The following is a 20,990-nucleotide window of genomic DNA, read 5'->3' on the forward strand; positions in this document are numbered from 1 at the left end:
GAAGGACTGATAGCAACGAGCGAAGAAGAACTGGAAAAATCGCAAAGTGTTTAATGGCCATGTTCTAGGTCTGAGAATTTTCTCTCTAGGATATTTGAGCAAAGTTGGCAAGAAATGGGAAGTAACCGAAATGAAGAAAAGGTGGTGGCTTTTATAGGCAAGAATGCATGAGGAAGAGGCGTCATCACCTACCAATCGAACGGTGGGGGAAGCGCACGATTCAAATGCTCAAAGATCAACGGACCAGATCCATTTACAATAAAGGCGGTGGAAACGCTTGAGTATCCGTCTGACACCATTAATGCGCCGTATCAATCAATGGGCGCGAAGCGAATCGACCCCTGCAAAAAGTGAATCGCTGCATTAAAAGCCATCATTAAATACACCCTCATGCGCTCAAAGCTCGTGCCAAGAAACCGAGGAGTCAACCGGAGGCACTTGAACAAGCCTTGTTTCATTTTTCAAATAAAAAAGGCTTGGGGGTAAATGTTGCCCCTAATTTTGCCCAATATACGTGGACCAATCAGACAGGGACACGTGGATCAAGCAATTCACAATATTTGCTAAGTCTTTATGCCATAAGGTAACGTCCAGGACGTAGGTCCCGGAGAAGGCACATGGAACTCCGTGTGCTCCCGGAGACTAGAATAGCGCTAAGGCATCTCCACGAGGTGTCAGGTTTCTCCTGAGCAATCAAGTCGCATTAAATGCCGCATGGGAGGAAGCGTGTTGGGACTGCTACACGCAATAAAGTCTGACGGCACAACCTCCAACCAGCAGCGGCACAGTAATGATCATTTAAGTCTAGCGACGGCTACACTGTGAAGAGTCACGTCAATCAAAAGACAAAAAGGACATTCCACATTAAAACCCTACAGCACCTAGGGATTTGACCATGCATTACCCATGGTATATTCATTGGGAATACCCAACTTTATGGATACTTACAGATACATTTGTAAGGACAATTCTAGGGATCTCCCCACCAAAAACACTATAAATACCCCCTCAAAGCTCATTAAATGGGATCGAGAATCTTGGGCTGCATATGAGCAAGTAGAGTAAATACTCACCAAGAACATTCTCTGTATTTATAAGGGTGAATCTCTCCCAAGTATATTCTCTGTATTAAAGACATTCATAAATAACAGAGACTCGTGGACTAAGGCTCATTAACGCCCCAACCACGTAAAAATCCTTCTCTCACTTTCTTACAGCTCAGTAATTTTATAATATTTTATTAGTTGCCGAAAATCTCTGTCAACACTTACATTGATGCGGCAGAATTAATGTCTCCTTCCACTCAGATCTCTAACCCTTGTATCCTTTCTGTCGCAGAGTATTATCAAGATCTGAGCCCGAATGTCCTTCTCTTTGTGTATGTGATCCTTCACAGTCTTCCAATCAATGATTGAGTTACCACTTGCAGTGTGTGGGCACTTACTCTATCACTGAGGTTCGAAATTTAGAAGAGAAAAGAGAGGGAATGATTTTGGCCAATAGAAGAGAAAGGGAAGGCTCAGTTTTTCTGAAGAGAGAATTTTCTGTCAGAAGATTAATGAAAGTTATTATTTTTACTGAGCAATCACTTTCTATTTATAGGCAACTACTAGGTTTAGGTTAGGAATTATTTGGCATTAAAATAATGAAAATATCAATTTGAAAATCCACATAAGGTGGCCGGCCATGGTGTGTATTATGGGCCCCACTTGATTTTGCAGTTTTTACAAATTTTATTTCTATTTTCTCAAAAACGCCACCTTTCCAATTCTAACCATTTAAATACCAAAACTAATTATTTAATAACTAAAATATATTATTAAATAATATTGTCATTTAATTTAATTATTAATTAGACATATTAAGTCTATTAATAAATAAATAAACCTAGAATCTCTTTTCTTTACAATTTCGCCCCTGCTTAGTGAAAATTCACAAATTAGACATAGTCTAACTTTAGAATTATAATTGATTAATCACAAATCAATTATTGAGTCTTACAAGCAGTATGTTCTCAACTAGAATGGGGACCATGAATCTATATGTTGAGCTTCCAATAAGTGAACCGAATTTACTAAGTAAATTCCTACTTATTAATTCTTCGTTGAATCCACTCTTAGAACATAGAATTGCACTCTCAGACTTATATAGAGCATATTAAATGTTCCACGATATAGATATGCTATCTCATTTAACCACTGTTATAATCTTATTGTGATCAAAGATCCTCTATATAGATGATCAACATCGAGATGGGATAATTTTACCGTTCTCACCCCTCAATGTATTTTGCCCCTTAAAACACTTAGCTACCTGTAAATGATGTTTAGTGATCTAAGAATTAGTCACTTAAACAAGAACTCATCCATTTACTTCTATTTGCTAAGCTCGAAGGGAATCATCACTTGACTTCTATACACGAGTAGAAGCTATAGATTCCATATTTATGTTCAGCACTCCCACTCAATCATGCTATCATGTTCCCAAAATATACGTATCACCCTGACCGAAAAGTAGGCTTAACTAATAAATCAAAGAACATGAATAGTACTCCTGAGTTGAGCCTAAGCATATTAGGATTTAGATTCTTTTAATCTTAAGATCAACTACTGATATTGACTTGGAAAGATATAACGGTAAGTTTGTAATAGCTTAACTAAGTTGCAATATCGGTCCAGTCCAATGTATACTCCATACATTCAAAAATAGTATACTTTACTAATGTCCTGGAAAGAACATAACACTTACTCCAAGTGTAAGTACACATCATCGCTGATTATCACATTAGTGTAAATCCAAAACACTGATGAAACGGGACTTAGTCATTTGATTCATATGATCACAATTACATTCCACTGTGTTGACGATACTGTAATTGTGAATAAACATATGTTCTGGATTTAACTAATTTTGTGTATAAATGTAAAAAACTTATTAAACCATTAGCATGTAAAATTCATGCAAACATAAATCACTTCAAATTTCTTATATTGATAACTAATCAGATTGTAAAGAGTTTTATTTAGGCAATAAAACCCAACACCTAGATCAAATGATCTTAATCCTGATATGGTTAGGTTCAATCTCAAGAGTGTTATACGTGTTCTTTGATTTGTTAGTTAAGCCTACTTTTGGGTCAGGGTGATACGTACATTTTGGGAACACGGTAGCGCAATTGAGTGGGAGCGCTAACATAAATATAGAATCTATAGCTTCTATATGGCGAATAGAAAGTAAAGGATGATTTCCTTCGAGCTTAACCAAAAGAAAATAAATGGTGGAGATCTCATTTCACTTAGCTGAAATATCATTTATACAGGGTTAAGTGTTTTAAGGATAAAATACATTGAAGGGTGTTACGGTAATTTAATCCCTTTACAGTGTAAATCATCTATATAGAGGATCATTGACCAAATTAGGGTTATAACAATGGATAACTAATAACGTGTCTATATCATGGAACATATAGAGCGTTCTATATGACTGAGAGTGCAATTCCAAGTTCTAAGTGTGGATTGAATGAGAAATTAATAAGTTAGGGAATTTACTTGGTAAATTCGGTTCGACTTATTGGAAGCTCGGTTATATAGACCCATGGTCCCCATAGTAGTTGAGACCATACTTCTTGTAAGACTCACTTAATTGATTTTAATTAATCAATTATAATTCTAAAGTTAGACTATGTCTACTTTATGAATTTTCACTAAGCAAGGGCGAAATTGTAAAGAAAAGAGATTCTAGGTTTATTTATTGATTAAGAGACTTTATATGTCTAAATTAATAAATATATTAAATGGCAATATTATTTAATAATTATTTTTAAGTTATTAAATAATTAGAATTGGTATTTGAATGGTAAAATTAGAAAATTGGCATTTTTGAGAAAATGGGAATGAAAAATAACAAAATGGGAAAGTTGCAAAGTGAGGCCCAATTTCCTATTTTGGTCGCCCACTATGCATAGGCCTTTACCATTTTATTTTATTTTTTCATTATTTTAATGCCACACAATTCTAACCTAAACCTAGAGGGAATTCTATTAATAGAAAATGTTGGCTTCAGGAAATAGACACAACATTGAACATAAGTTCCTCTTAGAAAAGCCATACACCACCTTCTCTCTCTTTTCTTCTCTCTGTAATTTCGAATTCCCTTGAGTGATGCGTAGTGCCCACACACATCAAGTGGTATCTCAATCATAGTATGTAAGACTATGGAAATTCTGCATCAAAGAAGGAGAAAAGAAGATCGAGATTCAGATCTTGATTCGGCTCTGCTACAGAAAGGAATCAAGGGCTAGGATCTGAATGGAAGGAGTCATATATTTCCGCTGCACCCACTGTAAGGTTTTCTGAAACTTTATATGTGTTTGTTTTCATTGTTTTAGAATTCATATTAGGGTGTTAATCAAACATACTTATTAGTAAATCTAGATCTTGGTAAAATTATTTCCAACAACTGGCACAAGAGCCATGGTAATGATTTACTTTCATGTAATATGAATTAAAACAATGTTTTATATGTTCTGTGTTGATTTGGATGGTTTCATGTTGGTTTATGTGCTTATGTGATGAATGTTAATGTTGTACGAAATTTTTCCATGAAAAATATTTTTTCAATTTTTTAAAATATTTTATTTGGATTCCTTGTGAAAAATTAAGCAATTTTTTGTTTTTACGGAACTCAATTCCGATAAAAATTGAGAAAGATATGAATTTTAGAATATTGGAAATCATGGCTGCTGCATGCAGCCTATCCTGGCAGCCCCTACAAATTGCGAATTTTGTAGGTTTTTTCCCCAAAAATCCAATTTTTTCATGGGATTGTTTCCCAAAATTCATTTTTCCATTTGTTGCTCCAGAATTCGCCCAAAATACGTGGACCAGTCGAGAGGGGACACGTGGATCAGATAACTTGGAAAGATTTGCTAATTCTTTTTATGCCACTAGGAAGCGCTGTTAGCATGAGTCCCGGAGGAGACGCCCGGAGTACAAAGTACTCCCGGAAGCTAGTATAGCATGAAGGCTCTCCGGGACATGTCAGGTCTCTCCCGAGCAATCAAGTCGCATTTAATGCTGCATGGGAGGAAGCGTGTTGGGACTGTAACACGCAATAAAGTCTGACGGCACAACCCCCGAACAGCAGCGCTACAGTAATGATCACTTAAGTCTAGCGACGGCTACTCTGCGAAGAGTCACGTCAATCACAAGACAAAAAGGACATTCTCCATAAAAACCCTACAGCACCTAGGGATTTGACCATGCATCGCCCATGGTATATTCATCGGAAATGCCCAACTTTATGGATACTTACAGACACATGTGTAAGAACCATTCTAGGGATTACCCCACCAAAACACTATAAATACCCCCTCAAAGCTCATTTAATGGGGTGGAGAATCTTGGTTGCAAAAGAGCAAGAAGAGAAAAAACTCACCAAGAACATTCTCTGTATTTAAGAGAAAAACATTCTCTCAAGTGTAGAATCTGTATTAAATACATCCATTAATAGCAGTGGCTCGTGGACTAAGGCTCATTAACGCCCCAACCACGTAAAAAGTCTTCATCTCACTTTCTTACAGCTCCTTATTATAATTATATTTTAGTAGTTGCCGAAAACCTCGGTCAACATTTTGGTGCTTTCATTGAGAGCTGAGGAAAGCTGCTTCACAACAAGCATTTAACTTCACGACAATGGTGGAGACAAGAGCTACACGTCATACTCGCCCTCTAGAAGACGCTCAAGATCCCAATGAGGAAGATGTAGCCTCAAGGGCAGCAGAGGAGTCCGAGGAAGAAGAAGAAGAAATAGTTCCCGATGAAAACTACGAGGAACACCTCGACGAGTATGCCTATGACGGAGGAAGCTACTCGGAGCTGGTGCTCCTTAGACAAAAAGCTATCGATCATGAAGCTGAGATCGAAGCTCAGAAAGCGCAAAATCAAAAAATGCAGGAAGTGATGCTAGCCATGCAGAAAGCCATGGAGGCAGCTGGTATTCACGTGCATCCCAAGGCGATGGCCGCTGAACTCGACGGGGAGCCAGCAACGTCTTCGCCTAATTCCCAGCAGCAAAGGCCTAGGGAACCTAGCCCTATAAGGCACCCTGCTGAGGAAAACCAAACAAAAAACCCTACTTCTGCCCCTGGTCGAAAGAAAAAGGTGCAGGATCCGCGAAAGGTCCGCTCGGATTTCCCTAAAGGGAAAGGTCCGCAGAGGGGCAAGCCCCAAAGAGGGAGTCTTGGCCCTCAGGATCGAGGGGACCGGAAAAGCGTTTCCGTGCACCAGGAACCAGGGGCTAGAGGATGAAGAGGGCAGAGATGTCCACCCATTGATCTGAGAAATCAAATCAATGGGAACCAAGGTGACCTCGGGGATCACCTTGACCAAAAAAGATACAGGCCCGTAGTCTCCTCGGATACTGTAAACGAAGGGATTATGGCAGAACTTGCCATACTCTGAAAAGATATTGCTCGAGTCTCCCGGAGGCAGAAGGGAGACGACTCCGACTCGGACAGTGAGGATCGGGAGCCTTGTGCCAAACATATCCTGGAGGCGGAGCTCCCTAAAAACTTCAAGATGCCCGAAATGGCAGCATATACTGGGAACTCCGACCCCAGTGATCACTTGTCACGATTCAACCGGGTCATGACAGTCATGCGGGTCAGCAATGACGCCAAATGCTTATGCTTCCCCCTCACTCTGAGCGGATCGGCAGAGGAATGGTTCAAGAAATTGGAACCAGGATCGGTGGGTTGTTGGAACAAACTCCAAACCAACTTCCGGAGACAGTTTGTCGCCGCCAGAAGGTCAACTTGGAGGTTAGTGCCTTGACCAACATCAAGCAACTGCCCACCGAGACCTTGAAGAATTACATCAAGAGGTTCCGAGAGGAAGCCTCGAAGACCAAGAAGGTCGACGACGGACAACAGCTTGCGCTTCTCCAAGCAGGAATCCGCACTGGGACTCCCTTCTGGAACGAACTACAGCAAGAAGGCGCTGCTAGCCTTCAGGACTTCCAGAAGCGAGTCCAAAAATATATTAACCTCGAAGAAGCCCAGATCGTGGCTTACGGAGGCTATTATCCCACCGGGATAGCGGGATACATGCCAGGAGTGTCGCCCTCGGGTACTGTCCCGACCGCGACTCCTCCGGTAAGTGGCATACAGTTCTCTGCTACTCCCGGATACAGCCAGGGCCAAGCTTTGGCCCCGGCATCTTCCCATTACGGCAACCCGTCCGGGGTGAATGGACGGACTCCTTCACAGGCTGCCCCGACTGCTAGCTTAACAGGCCCTACCCAGGGGTCGAGGAGCAAAAGGTCCTCCAAGGGCAGCACCCGAACGGGAGAGAAGCGCCAAAAGAAGGGGTACACACCCCAATACACCCAGTACACAGAGCTCACGGACTCTCAGGAACGTGTATATTTTGCCACAAGGCAGAATACGCACTACCGGAGACCCCAGCCATTGTACAAAGACAGCTCCCGGAGAGATCCGAGTAAAAGGTGCGAGTACCACAACGACATTGGTCATAGCACCAATGAGTGTAAAAATCTCAAAGACGAGATTGAGAATTTGATCCGTTTGGGCCACCTCTATGAGTGGATCAAAAATAGGTTGCCCCACCTTAATCCAGGGCAGGTGGCCGGGGGTATGCCTCCGGGAACGCCAGGGGGTACAGCAGGAGTATTGCCTCCAGCTGCTCCGCCGAGTGACACCCAGCATATCCCCGGGCTGCCGCCCCGGCCTAATGGACGGGTAGCCATGATCTCCGGAGGTCCCCATATCGGAGGAAACACTCGCAAGGAGCGAAAAAGATATGCCGAGGCGGCAAGGCACAGTGAGGTGTGGGAGGTCACTCAACTCCCGGCTCAAAGGCCTCGGCTAATGGACCAACCCATAACGTTCACGGAAGAAGACGCCAAGACGGTGCGTTTTCCTCACCATGACCCGCCGGGTCATGTAGACCCCCATCGCAAATAAGGTGGTGGCTAGGGTCCTGATTGACAATGGGAGTTCCGTGAACTTGCTCTTCAAAGAAGCCTTCACTGCGATAGGGTTGACCGACCGGGACCTCTCGCCTAGTGGATCGCAGCTCATAGGGTTTAACGGGACGACGCTAATCCCGATGGGAAAAGTCAGGCTCCCGGTTACACTGTGCCCCGATACCCCCCAAAGCACATTCAAGTATTGCACCTTCGTGGTGGTAGACTGTCCAACAGCCTACAACGCAATCTTAGGCCGACCGGCCCTCGTCGACTTTGGTGCAATTACTTCAATCCGACATCTATGCCTAAAATTCCCTACCCAGGAAGCCGGAGTCGGAACGGTGAGGGGAAATCAAGGAGAGGCCAGGCAATGTTACAATGTTGCCACCCACTTGCCAGTACTCACGGTCCGGGGGCCCCCTGAGATAGAGAAGGCTGAAGAGGACGAGTTGGATCCTCGCTTAGGGTCCGAAAGGGTCGTGGAACCAATGGAGGACGTCGAAGAAATACCAGTGTGCGACGACGACTCCACCAAAGTACTCCGGATAGGGAGGAGCCTTGATCCGGAGGAAAAAGATAAAATAATAAAAACACTGAAGGGCGCCATCGACATTTTCGCATGGCGCCAAGAAGACATGACCGGCATCAGCCCTCATGTCATCACCCATGTACTCAATGTCAACCCGGACATGCCCCCTGTACAGCAAAAGAGACGCCCGCTCGACTCGGTGAAAGCCGAGGCCTTAGAGAAAGAGGTGGACAAACTTTTGTCCAATGGCATGATCCGCGACGTATACTATCCGGAATGGCTGGCCAATCCGGTCCTGGTGCCCAAGCCGAACGGGACTTGGCGGGTTTGTATAGATTTCACAGATCTAAACAAAGCCTGCCCAAAGGACTGCTTTCCGCTGCCCAGGATCGACCAGATGGTGGACGCCACGTCCGGATTTAAGCTGTTGTCTTTCATGGATGCCTATGCTGGGTACAACCAAATAAAAATGCATACGGCAGACCAGGAGTGCACTAGCTTCAGGACCGATAAGGGGGTATACTGTTACCTAGTCATGCCTTTCTGACCGAAAACGCCGGAGCAACCTATCAAAGAATGGTTAACCGGATGTTTAAAAACCTCCTGGGACGAAACATGGAGGTATATGTAGACGACATGCTCGTCAAATCCAAAGCATGCAACAGCCATGCAAGCGACTTAGAGGAATGTTTCGAAGTCGTCAGGAGATACGGCATGAAGCTCAATCCGAAAAAATGCACCTTCGGGGTCAAGTCGGGAAAATTCCTGGGCTTCATAGTCAGCCAAAGGGGGATCGAGGCGAACCCGGAGAAAATCCAAGCTCTCCTGGACATGCCATCCCCCAAGAAACATAAGGACGTGCAGAGTTTGACCGGAAAGGTAGCCGCACTGAGCCGCTTTATCTCACGATCCACGGACAAGTGCATACCCTTCTTCAACATACTGAAGAAATGCCAAAAGTTCGAATGGACAGATGAATGCGAGGAGGCATTCAAAAGATTAAAAGACCACATGGCCAAACCTCCTGTCCTATCAAAACCCGTCCTTGGAGAAGACTTGTTCCTTTACTTGGCCGTCTCCGAGCATGCGGTCGATCGTCGCACCGGTCCGGAGGAAGAAAAAATTCAGCACCCCGTGTACTATGTTAGTAAGCGCATGGTAGGGGCCGAGACAAGGTACCCGGTTATTGAAAAATTAGTATTCTGCCTCCTGATGGCATCGAAGAAGTTGAGACCATACTTCCAAGCCCATCCGATCAGAATCTTGACCAATCATCCACTCCGGCAAGTTCTCCAGAAGCCTGAAGCATCCGGAAGGCTCCTCAAGTGGGCGATGGAGCTGAGTCAGTTCGACTTACATTATGTGCCCCGGATTTCCATAAAAGGCCAAGCCTTGGCGGACTTCATCACCGAATGTAATGAAGCCGAGGCGACAGCCAATACACCGGAGCCACCAATCCCCACTTGGAGAGTATTTGTGGACGGAGCTTCTAATGAGAACGGTTCAGGAGCCGGAGTGGCTATGATATCACCTACTGGATTGCGGCTCCAGGCAGCACTCAGATTCAACTTCACAGCTTCGAATAATGAAGCCGAATATGAGGCCCTGATAGCAGGGCTAAAATTGGCTAAAGCTGTAGGAGCCAAGAGGGTGGAAGTCTACAGTGATTCTCAGCTGGTCGTAAACCAAGTTTCCGAAGAATACCAAACTCGCGGCGAAAGGATGGCCGCGTACGTAACAATAGTCCGAGAACTACTCCACGAATTCGCGAACTATAAAATAGAAAGAATCCCCCCGAGAAAAGAACGATCACGCGGACTGTCTGGCTAAGTTAGCCTCGGACAGCGAAATCGAAGAGCTGGGGGTAGTACCAGTGGAACGCTTGGCAGAGCCAAGCATCAAAATAAAAGAGACCACACAAACGGTTGGGCAAGAACCCAGCTGGATGGTCCCCATCATAAAGTACATAACCACAGGTGAGGTGCCCCAAGAGAGGGCAATCGTCTCGAAAGATTCGCATCAAGCTCATCGTTATGTAATGATGGACCAAATTCTCTACCGAGAGGACTCGGCATGCCTTATTTAAGGTGTGTATCGGACACGAAGCTAGACAAATCATGCCGAGGTCCATGAAGGGTTCTGTGGAGATCATACGGGAGGACCCAGCCTCTCAAAGAAAATATTGAGGCAAGGGTACTTCTGGCCAACAATGAAAAAAGATTGTATAGACTATGTCCAAAAGTGTGACTCGTGCCAAAGGTACGCGAACATACCGAGAGCCCCTCCAAATGAGATCACTTTGATGACAAGCCCCTGGCCCTTCGCGGTCTGGGGAATAGATCTCATCGGGTCTCTACCCACGGGAAAAGGAGGGGTAAAGTATGCAATAGTAGCAGTGGACTACTTCACCAAGTGGACAGAGGCTGAGCCTATGAAGACAATAACTGCTAAGAAGGCATTGGACTTTGTTATTAAAAACATAGTGTGTCGATACGGCTTGCCTCACAAAATAGTCTCAGACAATGGAAAGCAATTTGATTGCGAGGAATTTACTGACTTTTGCAACCAACACGGAGTGGTAAAAAGTTTCTCCGCGGTAGCCCGGCCTCAAACAAACGGCCAAAGCGGAAGCACAATAAAATCCTAAAGGTCACCTTGAAAAAGAAGCCGCTGGCCCGTAAAAATAACTCGGCCCGAAGAATTGCCAAGGGTATTGTGGGCCTACCGGACGACCCCCGTAACCACAACCGTCACTCGCCGTTCTCAATGGCGTACGGTTGTGAAGCAATGGTCCCGGTGGACACATTATTCCCATCCCACAGGAGGACGACTTATGATCCGCCACCAATCGTGCCCCGCTCCAAGAGGCTTGATCAAGTCGAAGAACTCCGGGATGAGTCTCAAATACGGATGGCTGCTTATCAAAAGAAGGTGACCAAGTATTTTAACTCCAAGGTTAAAAACAGAAAATTCGCTATTGGGGATATGGTCCTAAGAAGGGTTTTTCCAGCCACCCAAGAACCCGGAGTGGGGGTACTTGGACCAAATTGGGAAGGACCATATGAAATCGAGGACGAAATCGGTTCTGGCACTTACAAACTGAAAAGAATGGACGGAACTACTGTCCCAAGAGCCTGGAATGCCGATCACCTCAGAAAATATTACCAGTAACGAATTAAACTTAGATTTTGTTCAAAGGGTTTGTACCGTCCAAATGTATGCCTCCCCTATATTAAATAAAACTGAGTGCCTTAAAAACAAAGTTTCTATGCAACTCAGGGGGGTACTAGGGTATACCGCACGGACAAACAAAAACAAACTAAGTAAAACATCCTGACCCAAAGGGCAGGTCAATCTAAGTAAAATATCCTGACCCAAAGGGCAGGTCAAAAAATATGCGCAAAAATAAAGAGCATAAGTATAAAAACCCTGAGCCAAAGGACAGGTTAAAATATATAAGAGTGACAAATAAAGATCGCATATATAAAAATATCTTGGCCCAAAGGGCAGGTCATATACATGTAAATGGCCCGGGGACAGGCCTTAAAATATAATTGTCTCCCCTTCAAATAAAAGCTGCCGCCTATATGTAAATTGTTCTGAGGCAGCAGCAAATATGTACAAACAAAAAAAAAGAGTTATAAAAGAAATGGGTAGAATCTGGGTCAATAATACGGCAGCTCAGTCGGCCCGCGGAGGAAGACGAGGTCCAATCCGTGCCTCAAGCGCAGCATCAAGCTTCTTCTTCTTTTCCCGAAATCTGGCGATCATTTCCTCGGGTTTGGGATAAAAAGTAAGCTTGATACTCTGATCATTGGTGGCCCAAGCCATATAGACACCATCATCAAAGCGCTTCGGGCACCGGGTGCAGGAAACAGGAGAAAGGAGCTCGGCCCTCTTGGCCTTCCTGGTGGACTGTTCTTTGAAATCCCTAAGCTCCTTCAACTCCGCAGCTAGAGCGGCCTTGGATTCGATGTCCGACTGGTGAGTCTCCTCTAGAGACCTCGCCTTGGCGACCATTTCATCCAAAGCCTCCCTGGCCTCCCGGAGATCTCGCCTGGCCTTCTCGGCACCCTCGGTTTGAGCCCTTAGTTCCTCCTGATGATGGGCCTCCATCCTGTCTCTCCGCTGGGCCTCGTCCCGGATCATGGCCTCCGCTTGAGCCTCCCTCCGTTTGGCCTCCTCTTCCTTGGCCTTGGCCGCTGCCTCTTGGCGCTCGGCAGCCTCCTGGTAGATCTGCCTCTCCGCTGTGAGGTCTTGGAGGACCTTCCTGACGTCGTTCATGTCCCCAAAGTCAGACAGAGCGAAGCCATGGTTTATGATGTTCCTGGAGAGGCGGCCAGCCTCAGCAGCAAGCTGAACCATAACGAAGTATAAGGAAAAATTCCTCAAAGGAAGAAAACAAAATACAAACAACAAAAAGGAAACGCAAAAAATTGCAAAGTACTTACCACTGTGAGAGAATGGCTGAGGTCCTGGACCTGGAAGATGGAGTTCAGAGAAGCACAAGTGGCAAACCGCTTGGGCGCACAACGTGTAAGCTGAGAAGCGAACTCACCGGTCATCTCCGCGCCAAAGGGAGCCAAAGTAGGCCCTAGGAGGGGACGGAACCAGTCCGTTAAGGGGTCCAGATTGAGGTTCCACGGATCATGGTAGTCCGGGTGGTTGATGCTCGCCTCAACCTCAGCTCGCAGAATCCTCCTAAGGGCCTCCATTTCAGCATACCCCCGGGAGTACTCGTCCATAGCATAGTTGTGTTTGGCTATGCGAAGCTCCTGCCTCACCTCATCCCCCGGAATCGGTGTAAGCTCGATGTGGGGAGGAGCAGGATTTTCCTCCATCGGGGAGACCCCGCCGTCTAGGCCATGGGCAGGAGTGTCGGCCCTCCGAGGCCTCTTCGGCTCGTCCTGGGCAATCATCTTGCCCTTACGCTTGCGAATCAGAGCCACTTCAGGCTCCTCCTCGTCCTCCTCTGCTACCTCCGAAGGGGCTTGAGGCTCTCCAGTACCCTCAACGGCTTCCTCTGAGAAGCCCCACCCTTTCCCTTGGCCTTCTCCCGGAAGCACCTTCTCGTCATCCACTAAGTCAATGGTTTCGGGGGGAGCGCCGGAAGGAACCTTCAAGGAAGGAGCCGGGGGAGAGGGGGTGAAAGCCGGAGGAGCCACGGGAGTATGAACCCCGGCAAGCTGTTCCAGGATGGCATCCATGGAGGTACCTGTTCCAAAAAATAAGCAAGTGTTAGAAGTTCGTGAGGAACCGCTTACAAAAGATGCAGCAAATAAGCTACTCCTACCCGAACTTCCTAATTCGGCCCTAGCAAAGTCCTGAACTTTAATGCTAGCAGCATCATCTCCAAGATAACTGTCCGAGGGCCGAAACCAGCTGGACGCTATGTAAGCTGATGGACCTAAGGGAATAGGTTCCGGAGGGCCGGAGCCCATCCGGGACCGACCTAGGTAATCTCCTAAGTTCGTAAAATAAAATTCCTTCAAACGATCCCCCCAACGGGTCGACGGCATCTTAAATCTACGGAGACGCTCGTCGAACCCTACGGGCCTATGACTGGTATATTCATCAACGGAAGGAACATAGCGAATTATCAAGGGAGACTTACCGCCGGCACCGGAAGTGCTAGCACCGGGAGCACCCGAGTTTGGTTCGGGGGCTGAAGGCTGAGGCCGGGAAGTCTGATTCTCAGAAGAACCTTCAAGACGAAGGGGCCTCCCGGCGGGATGATCCCCAATCTCTTCTTGAAGTATCTTGTCAAAAAATTTAGCCTCGGACTTCCCGCCAATGGCTTGGCTCCTTCGCACCACCGGACTCCCCACGCGAAGCCCTCTCCCAGAGGCGGCCTGGGCCTTAGAGTACGCCTTCTCCTGGGCCTTCCGGTAGAGATAATCTTGGTACTTCTTCTCTGCCGTAGCAATGAGCTCATCCCGGAAGGCCTTCTCTGCAACCGGCGCCCTCACATTGGGGCAGATGACCCGTGAGAGGTTGGAGTCATCCACGGATTGATAAGAAAGGATAAGTTTGGCCTTCCTACAATTCTCCGTGGTGACTAGGCCCCTGACATCAAGATCGGCGTGGTCGTAGGAGGCGAAGGCTTGGGCCCTTCGAAGGAAAGCCTGAGTGGGAAGCGTCCGCTGGTAAGGTGGGATCCGCACCCACTCCGTGAGAAGCTCCAGGTGGTCCACGGCCCTGAACCCGGACGAGAAGAAAAAGCGGTGGCGGTACTCCTTAACATGAGTCTGCCTATTATATGGAACCACCCCCTCATTAGCAGGGTGGATCCGAACCCATAAAAACCATCCTTAAGTTTGTCCCCTTTCTTGGGGACGGATACAAGTTCATAAAAATATAAAATTTCCGCCGGCCGGGAGACCCTCAGCCCACGGGCGGTGTAAAATGAATAAGCCTGAGAGCAGGCGGTAAGCTTGAGGAATAAGTTGGTATGGCGCAAGGCCGACAAATACAAGAAAATTCACAAAGTAATCTTGGAGCGGGAGCATGGCACCGGCCATCAAATGGGTCTGACTCCAAGCCCTGAAGCCGTCATAGTTGTGATTAGGCGTCTCCGAGTCACGAGGAGGCCGGTGGAAGGTCCCCGAGGTGGAGGGTTTGATCCCAGCCACATTAATAATGTTCTCTAGCTGGTGAGGACAAGTCAGGGTCGATCGAAGCTCGGCCGCTTCCCAACCAGTTGCACGGGACTTGTACCCCTCCTGGGCAACGGGTCCCAGAGAAACCTCCTCCAGCGTGGCCATACTTTTCCCTTTCTTCTTCGAAGATTTTGAGCCAGAAGCAGACATTTTATGTTCTGAGAAAAACAAAAGGGAAAAAGAAAAACCCAGCAGTTAGGTCCCATACCAAACCCTAAATCAAGAAAAAGGGAGTGGGGGTCCCCTAACCGCTGGAAAGAGGCCCCCTCCGGACACGTGTCACTTGAGAAACTCTGGAGAGAATCCCTCAACAAGTGTCGGGTGCAGTGAAATCGCAGAAAGTGGTTTCGCAAAAAGAAAAAAAAAAGGGAAAAAAAAGAGAAAAGCCATCCTATGCCCTAAGCAACTGTTAAACGAAGAACACATGGCCCTCTTTAAACAGAACTGTATAACTACAACTAATGCAGTAAACATAAAACGGAACTCGAAGAACTTAAACACTCACACACCCAGAAGCCTCTAAGTGCGAACCCAGAAAACGAACGAAGTAAATATAAGCATGTTATTATCTAAGGATGCAAGAAACTTACAGTCGATCGTTGAACTGGAGGTACTGAATGTGGTTGAGTGAAAGTTGAGAAGCACTGGCAAAATCAAACACTGAAAAATTGAATGAAGTGTCTGGGTATTAAGACAGTTCGTGCTACTTTGAGGAATTTTCTCTCTAGGAAATTCGAGCAGAAATGGCAAGGAATGCAAAGTAACCGAAATGAAGGAAAGGTAGTGGCTTTAATAGGCAAAAATGCATGAGGAATAGGCGTCATCACCTACCAATCGCACGGTGGGGGAGACGCACGATTCGAATTCCCAAAGATCAACGGACCAGATCAATCTACCATTAAGGCGGTGGAAACGTTTGAGTATCCGTCTGACACAATCAATGTGCCGCATCAGTCATGAGGCGTGAAACGAATCGAGCTCTGCAAAAGCGAATCGCTGCATTTAATGCCATTATCAGACGCACCTCCACGCGCCCCCAGGTTCGTATCAGAAGACCGAGGAGGCGGCTGGAGACATTCCTGCAAAAAGCAAATCGCTGCATTAAATGACATCATTTAATTTGCCCCCGCGCGCTCGAGGCTCGAGCTAGGAAAACGAGGAGTCAACCGGAGACACTTGAACAAGCCTTGGTTTAGTTTTGCTAAGTAAACAAAGCTTGGGGGGTAAATGTTGCTCCAGAATTCGCCCAAAATACGTGGACCAGTCGAGAGGGGACACGTGGATCAGATAACTTGGAAAGATTTGCTAAGTCTTTTTATGCCACTAGGAAGCGCTGTTAGCATGAGTCCCGGAGGAGACGCCCGGAGTACAAAGTACTCCCGGAAGCTAGTATAGCATGAAGGCTCTCCGGGACATGTCAGGTCTCTCCCGAGCAATCAAGTCGCATTTAATGCTGCATGGGAGGAAGCGTGTTGGGACTGTAACACGCAATAAAGTCTGACGGCACAACCCCCGAACAGCAGCGCTACAGTAATGATCACTTAAGTCTAGCGACGGCTACTCTGCGAAGAGTCACGTCAATCACAAGACAAAAAGGACATTCTCCATAAAAACCCTACAGCACCTAGGGATTTGACCATGCATCGCCCATGGTATATTCATCGGAAAGGCCCAACTTTATGGATACTTACAGACACATGTGTAAGAACAATTCTAGGGATTACCCCACCAAAACACTATAAATACCCCCTCAAAGCTCATTTAATGGGGTGGAGAATCTTGGTTGCAAAAGAGCAAGAAGAGAAAAAACTCACCAAGAACATTCTCTGTATTTAAGAGAAAAACATTCTCTCAAGTGTAGAATCTGTATTAAATACATCCATTAATAGCAGTGGCTCGTGGACTAAGGCTCATTAACGCCCCAACCACGTAAAAAGTCTTCATCTCACTTTCTTACAGCTCCTTATTATAATTATATTTTAGTAGTTGCCGAAAACCTCGGTCAACACCATTTTTTAAATATTTCTAAATTGAAATATTTCCAATTTTAAATATTTTCAATTTGGAATTTTTTCCAATTTTAAATATTTCCATTTTGGAATATTTCCAATTTTAAATATTTCCTATTATGGTCAGACTTAAAAAATTGTTAACTTCTTTAATATTTATTTATTATTTAATTATAAGATTAGATATTTTGATATTTAACATATTTTAAATTTAGAGATAACTTTATCTTTTTATTTAAAATATTATATTAAAATTATCTTATATGACAAATTAAATAATTAATAAATTTGAAATTAACATAGATATTTTTATAGATATACTTAGCATAATGTTTTTTCAAATTCAAAAATTCGTTATTTTGTTAAATATTTAAAAATGATATTTTTTCTATATATATCATTTTTTCTTATTAGAAATTTATAAATCATATCTTAAATATTTAAATAACATAGATATTTTTGTAGAGATTTGAATATTGCTTAATTTGAGATATTTTGACATATAATTATGGTAATTAATATTCATTTATTATTTTATTCCTAAAATAATAATTATCTAACCAAATCTATTTTAAAATTGGTTTATTAAATTATAAGATCTGAAAGTGATATTGAAGATTCTTTCCTTTCAAATCATTGATCTGATTAGATATTTAATTTAATTTGATTCAAATAAACCTAGATATTTTAAAATTAGTTTCCTTTAGTTGGTTAGTTTAAGAATAATAATTTAATTATATTAATATCTTATTTTCAGATCTGTTACATGAACAATGTTTGTTTATTAATATTGTTTATTCAAAATTTTTTTAACAAACCTATTATTTATTTGATCTAAATTGCTATGATTAACTTGTTGACAGATCCAATGATCTGATTTTAATCATAGTCCAATTGACGATAGATCTTATAAATAATTTGTAACAGGTAAATTTTGTACTTCTTTGATCTGTGTAAACCTAGTAACATGATAGGGCCCATCCAAATCATTTGACCCGTGTGAGCCTATATGTTTGCTATTGGGCTTAGATGCATATAGGAAGCCCATTTAAGTTTTACTAAGTAAATGGACTAGGTTGCTAAAATAAATTTTGACATAAGTAAATTTATTTAGGCCCAATTAGATTTGGGCTAATTCAATGAATAACAATTGTTTATTTTAAGGTTAAATTCCTCTCTTTTGGGCCTTTTGTGAGAGTTGGGGGCCAACAAAAGTGGGTACGACATACTGAACCCAGCTCCCTCTCACATGAACTACCCCAATTGTGAAGGTCCATTTGCCTTATTTAAATAATTGTATTAGGTTAATTATATTAGTCTAACCTATTTGAAAATTGAATTAGCAACATAATTAACTTTTAAAATATATGAAATTTATTTTTCATGCAATATTTTAAAGTTAATTTTAAAAAAACACTTAGTTAATGATATATATTCTAGATAGTTATTTCTAGTACTAATTATTATTTCTAATATTAAATAGGAAAATATCATTGATTGTGAAATTAATTGTTTCTTAATTAATTGTGGTACAATCTAAGTTTAGAATATTTTCCTAGTATTAAACTAGAATTAATAATTAAGTTTTCTCTACACTTAATTATTTATTTCTTGAATTTAATACATTTAATTAAATTGAAAATTTCAATATCTAAGTTGATTTTAATCACGATACTTAAATATTGATTGATTTCATGTTATTTAATTAAAGTTGAAAATTATCTTAAGTTTGGAATCTGATTTCAGAATAACTTAAAGCTGAATAGTTTTCAAAATATATTTTATTTTATTTTATTAATCATTTCTCAAAATTTCGAAATTACATTTCTTTAATGTAGAAATTTCGAATTTTATTTGAAAAATAGATTAAAGTTGAAAATTATTTATTTAATTTTGGACCAACTTAAATCAATGATTTTTCATTTAATGATTAATTAAAATAAATGAACTAAAATATATTATAATTATAAATTGAATTAATTAGTCTATGAAAGTCTAGATAGATATTATCTGTTTTGCTTGAAGTATTTTTCTAGTGTATTTAATTAAATAGAAAATTAATATTTAAGTTGATTTTTAATCATGATACTTAAATATTTGAAATTTTTCTTAGATATTTAATTAAATAGGAAAATTATATTTTTTGTTGAAAATTAATTTTTATGAATTTTGGGCCAACATAAAATTAGAGTAATTTTCCAGGATTTATTTTTTTTTTTATTTTAAAGCATTTTCGAAAGTAGTATTCTTATACACTTCATTTTTGGAAATGCAATATATATTTATAAAAAATTAAATTTGAGTGGTAAATTAATTTTGAAACAACTTAAATTGAATAATTTTTTAAATATTTATGGAAATTATTACTAAGATGGAAATAATTCACGTTATTTTCATATCCATCTAAGTATAATTTATAAATATTAAATTAAAATTTATATTTGGAATTTTTCATTGTAAATTTGAAATTTAAATTAAATAAATATATATTTAAAATATATTGATTAAAATAAATATTTGAAGAAAATACAACCTTCATTAAAAAATGAGCTTTATTATTATTAGGATATTCAATCTCCATTGTTGGTTTTACATAGCTATTGTTTTAGTGAGTAATCCTCCCTAATGGAAGAACGTTCATTAGCAAGTTAGCACCGTTTAATCTCGAAAGATAAGTAATCTTGTTAGTTTTTTATATAGTTTTGATCACCCTAATGGGAGCGACTGTATAAGACTTGCAAGAATATGAAACAATGGTGGAAGCTCATAAGATAGAATAGCCTTGACTCTCGCCTAAACGGGACAACGCGATTCCAATTTTGATCAAATAAAAGGTTGCTAGAATGTTGATCATTTTAGATGAGCTGACAACTCTATTCAATGGATGGTAGCTTTGACTCTTGCCTAAACGGGACACTGATATCAGTTTGTTGAAAACCTTAGAAATTATTTAAGATTGTATGTTTTAGTATTTTCACTTGTCATTCCTACTTGCTACATGCTTCATAATTTCTAAATTGTGTATGAATTTGTATTGAACCATGTTATTTTTTGTTATTAAATTGTAGTTTAATTTCGAATCTTCATTGTTGGTCTAACTTGGCTTGTTTTTCTAATGAGATAAATCCCTAATGGATTTTCACCATTAGACTAACATAATAGTGTTAGATCTCGAAAGATAAATAATGTATATGCAACATCTGTTAGGTATTATGCCCTAAATAAAACTCCATTTCAATGTAATATATTTGATTCAACATCAATAAAGAAACAGAAGTATTTTTCATTCATTTGAGTATGTTTTGGTTCACTTTATCAATTCCTTGTCAATTTGATTTATAAATTCATCTTAAACCCTTTTCACATACTTGATCATGTTTATTGTGTTGTCATCACATTGGAAAGTAAACATGACTATGTGAATAAAGTTTCCTAGATTTATCAGACACAGGGTTTTACTGATATGATAATCTACAACAAGAGTTTACTTGTATTTGGAGAAATACAATGTTCTTTCCAGAACATTGGTTAAAGTAAAGCTCAGGTTGGATGCATGGAGTATGTATCGAAAGGGACCGATATTGAACTTTGACTTAGATTTAATTAAACTTACCGTAAAATCTATTCAAGTCAATATCGCCAAGTTGATCCTAGATCAAATGATCTTAATCCTGTTATGATTAGGCTCAATCTTGAAAGGCTATTCGTGTTCTTTGATTTGTTAGTTAAGCCTACTTTTAGGTCAGGGTGATACGTACATTTTGGGAACACGGTAGTGCAATTGAGTGGGAGCGCTAGCATAAA

Source organism: Cannabis sativa, chromosome 5 (assembly GCF_029168945.1).
Source record: "Cannabis sativa cultivar Pink pepper isolate KNU-18-1 chromosome 5, ASM2916894v1, whole genome shotgun sequence".
Taxonomy (NCBI): Eukaryota; Viridiplantae; Streptophyta; class Magnoliopsida; order Rosales; family Cannabaceae; genus Cannabis; species Cannabis sativa.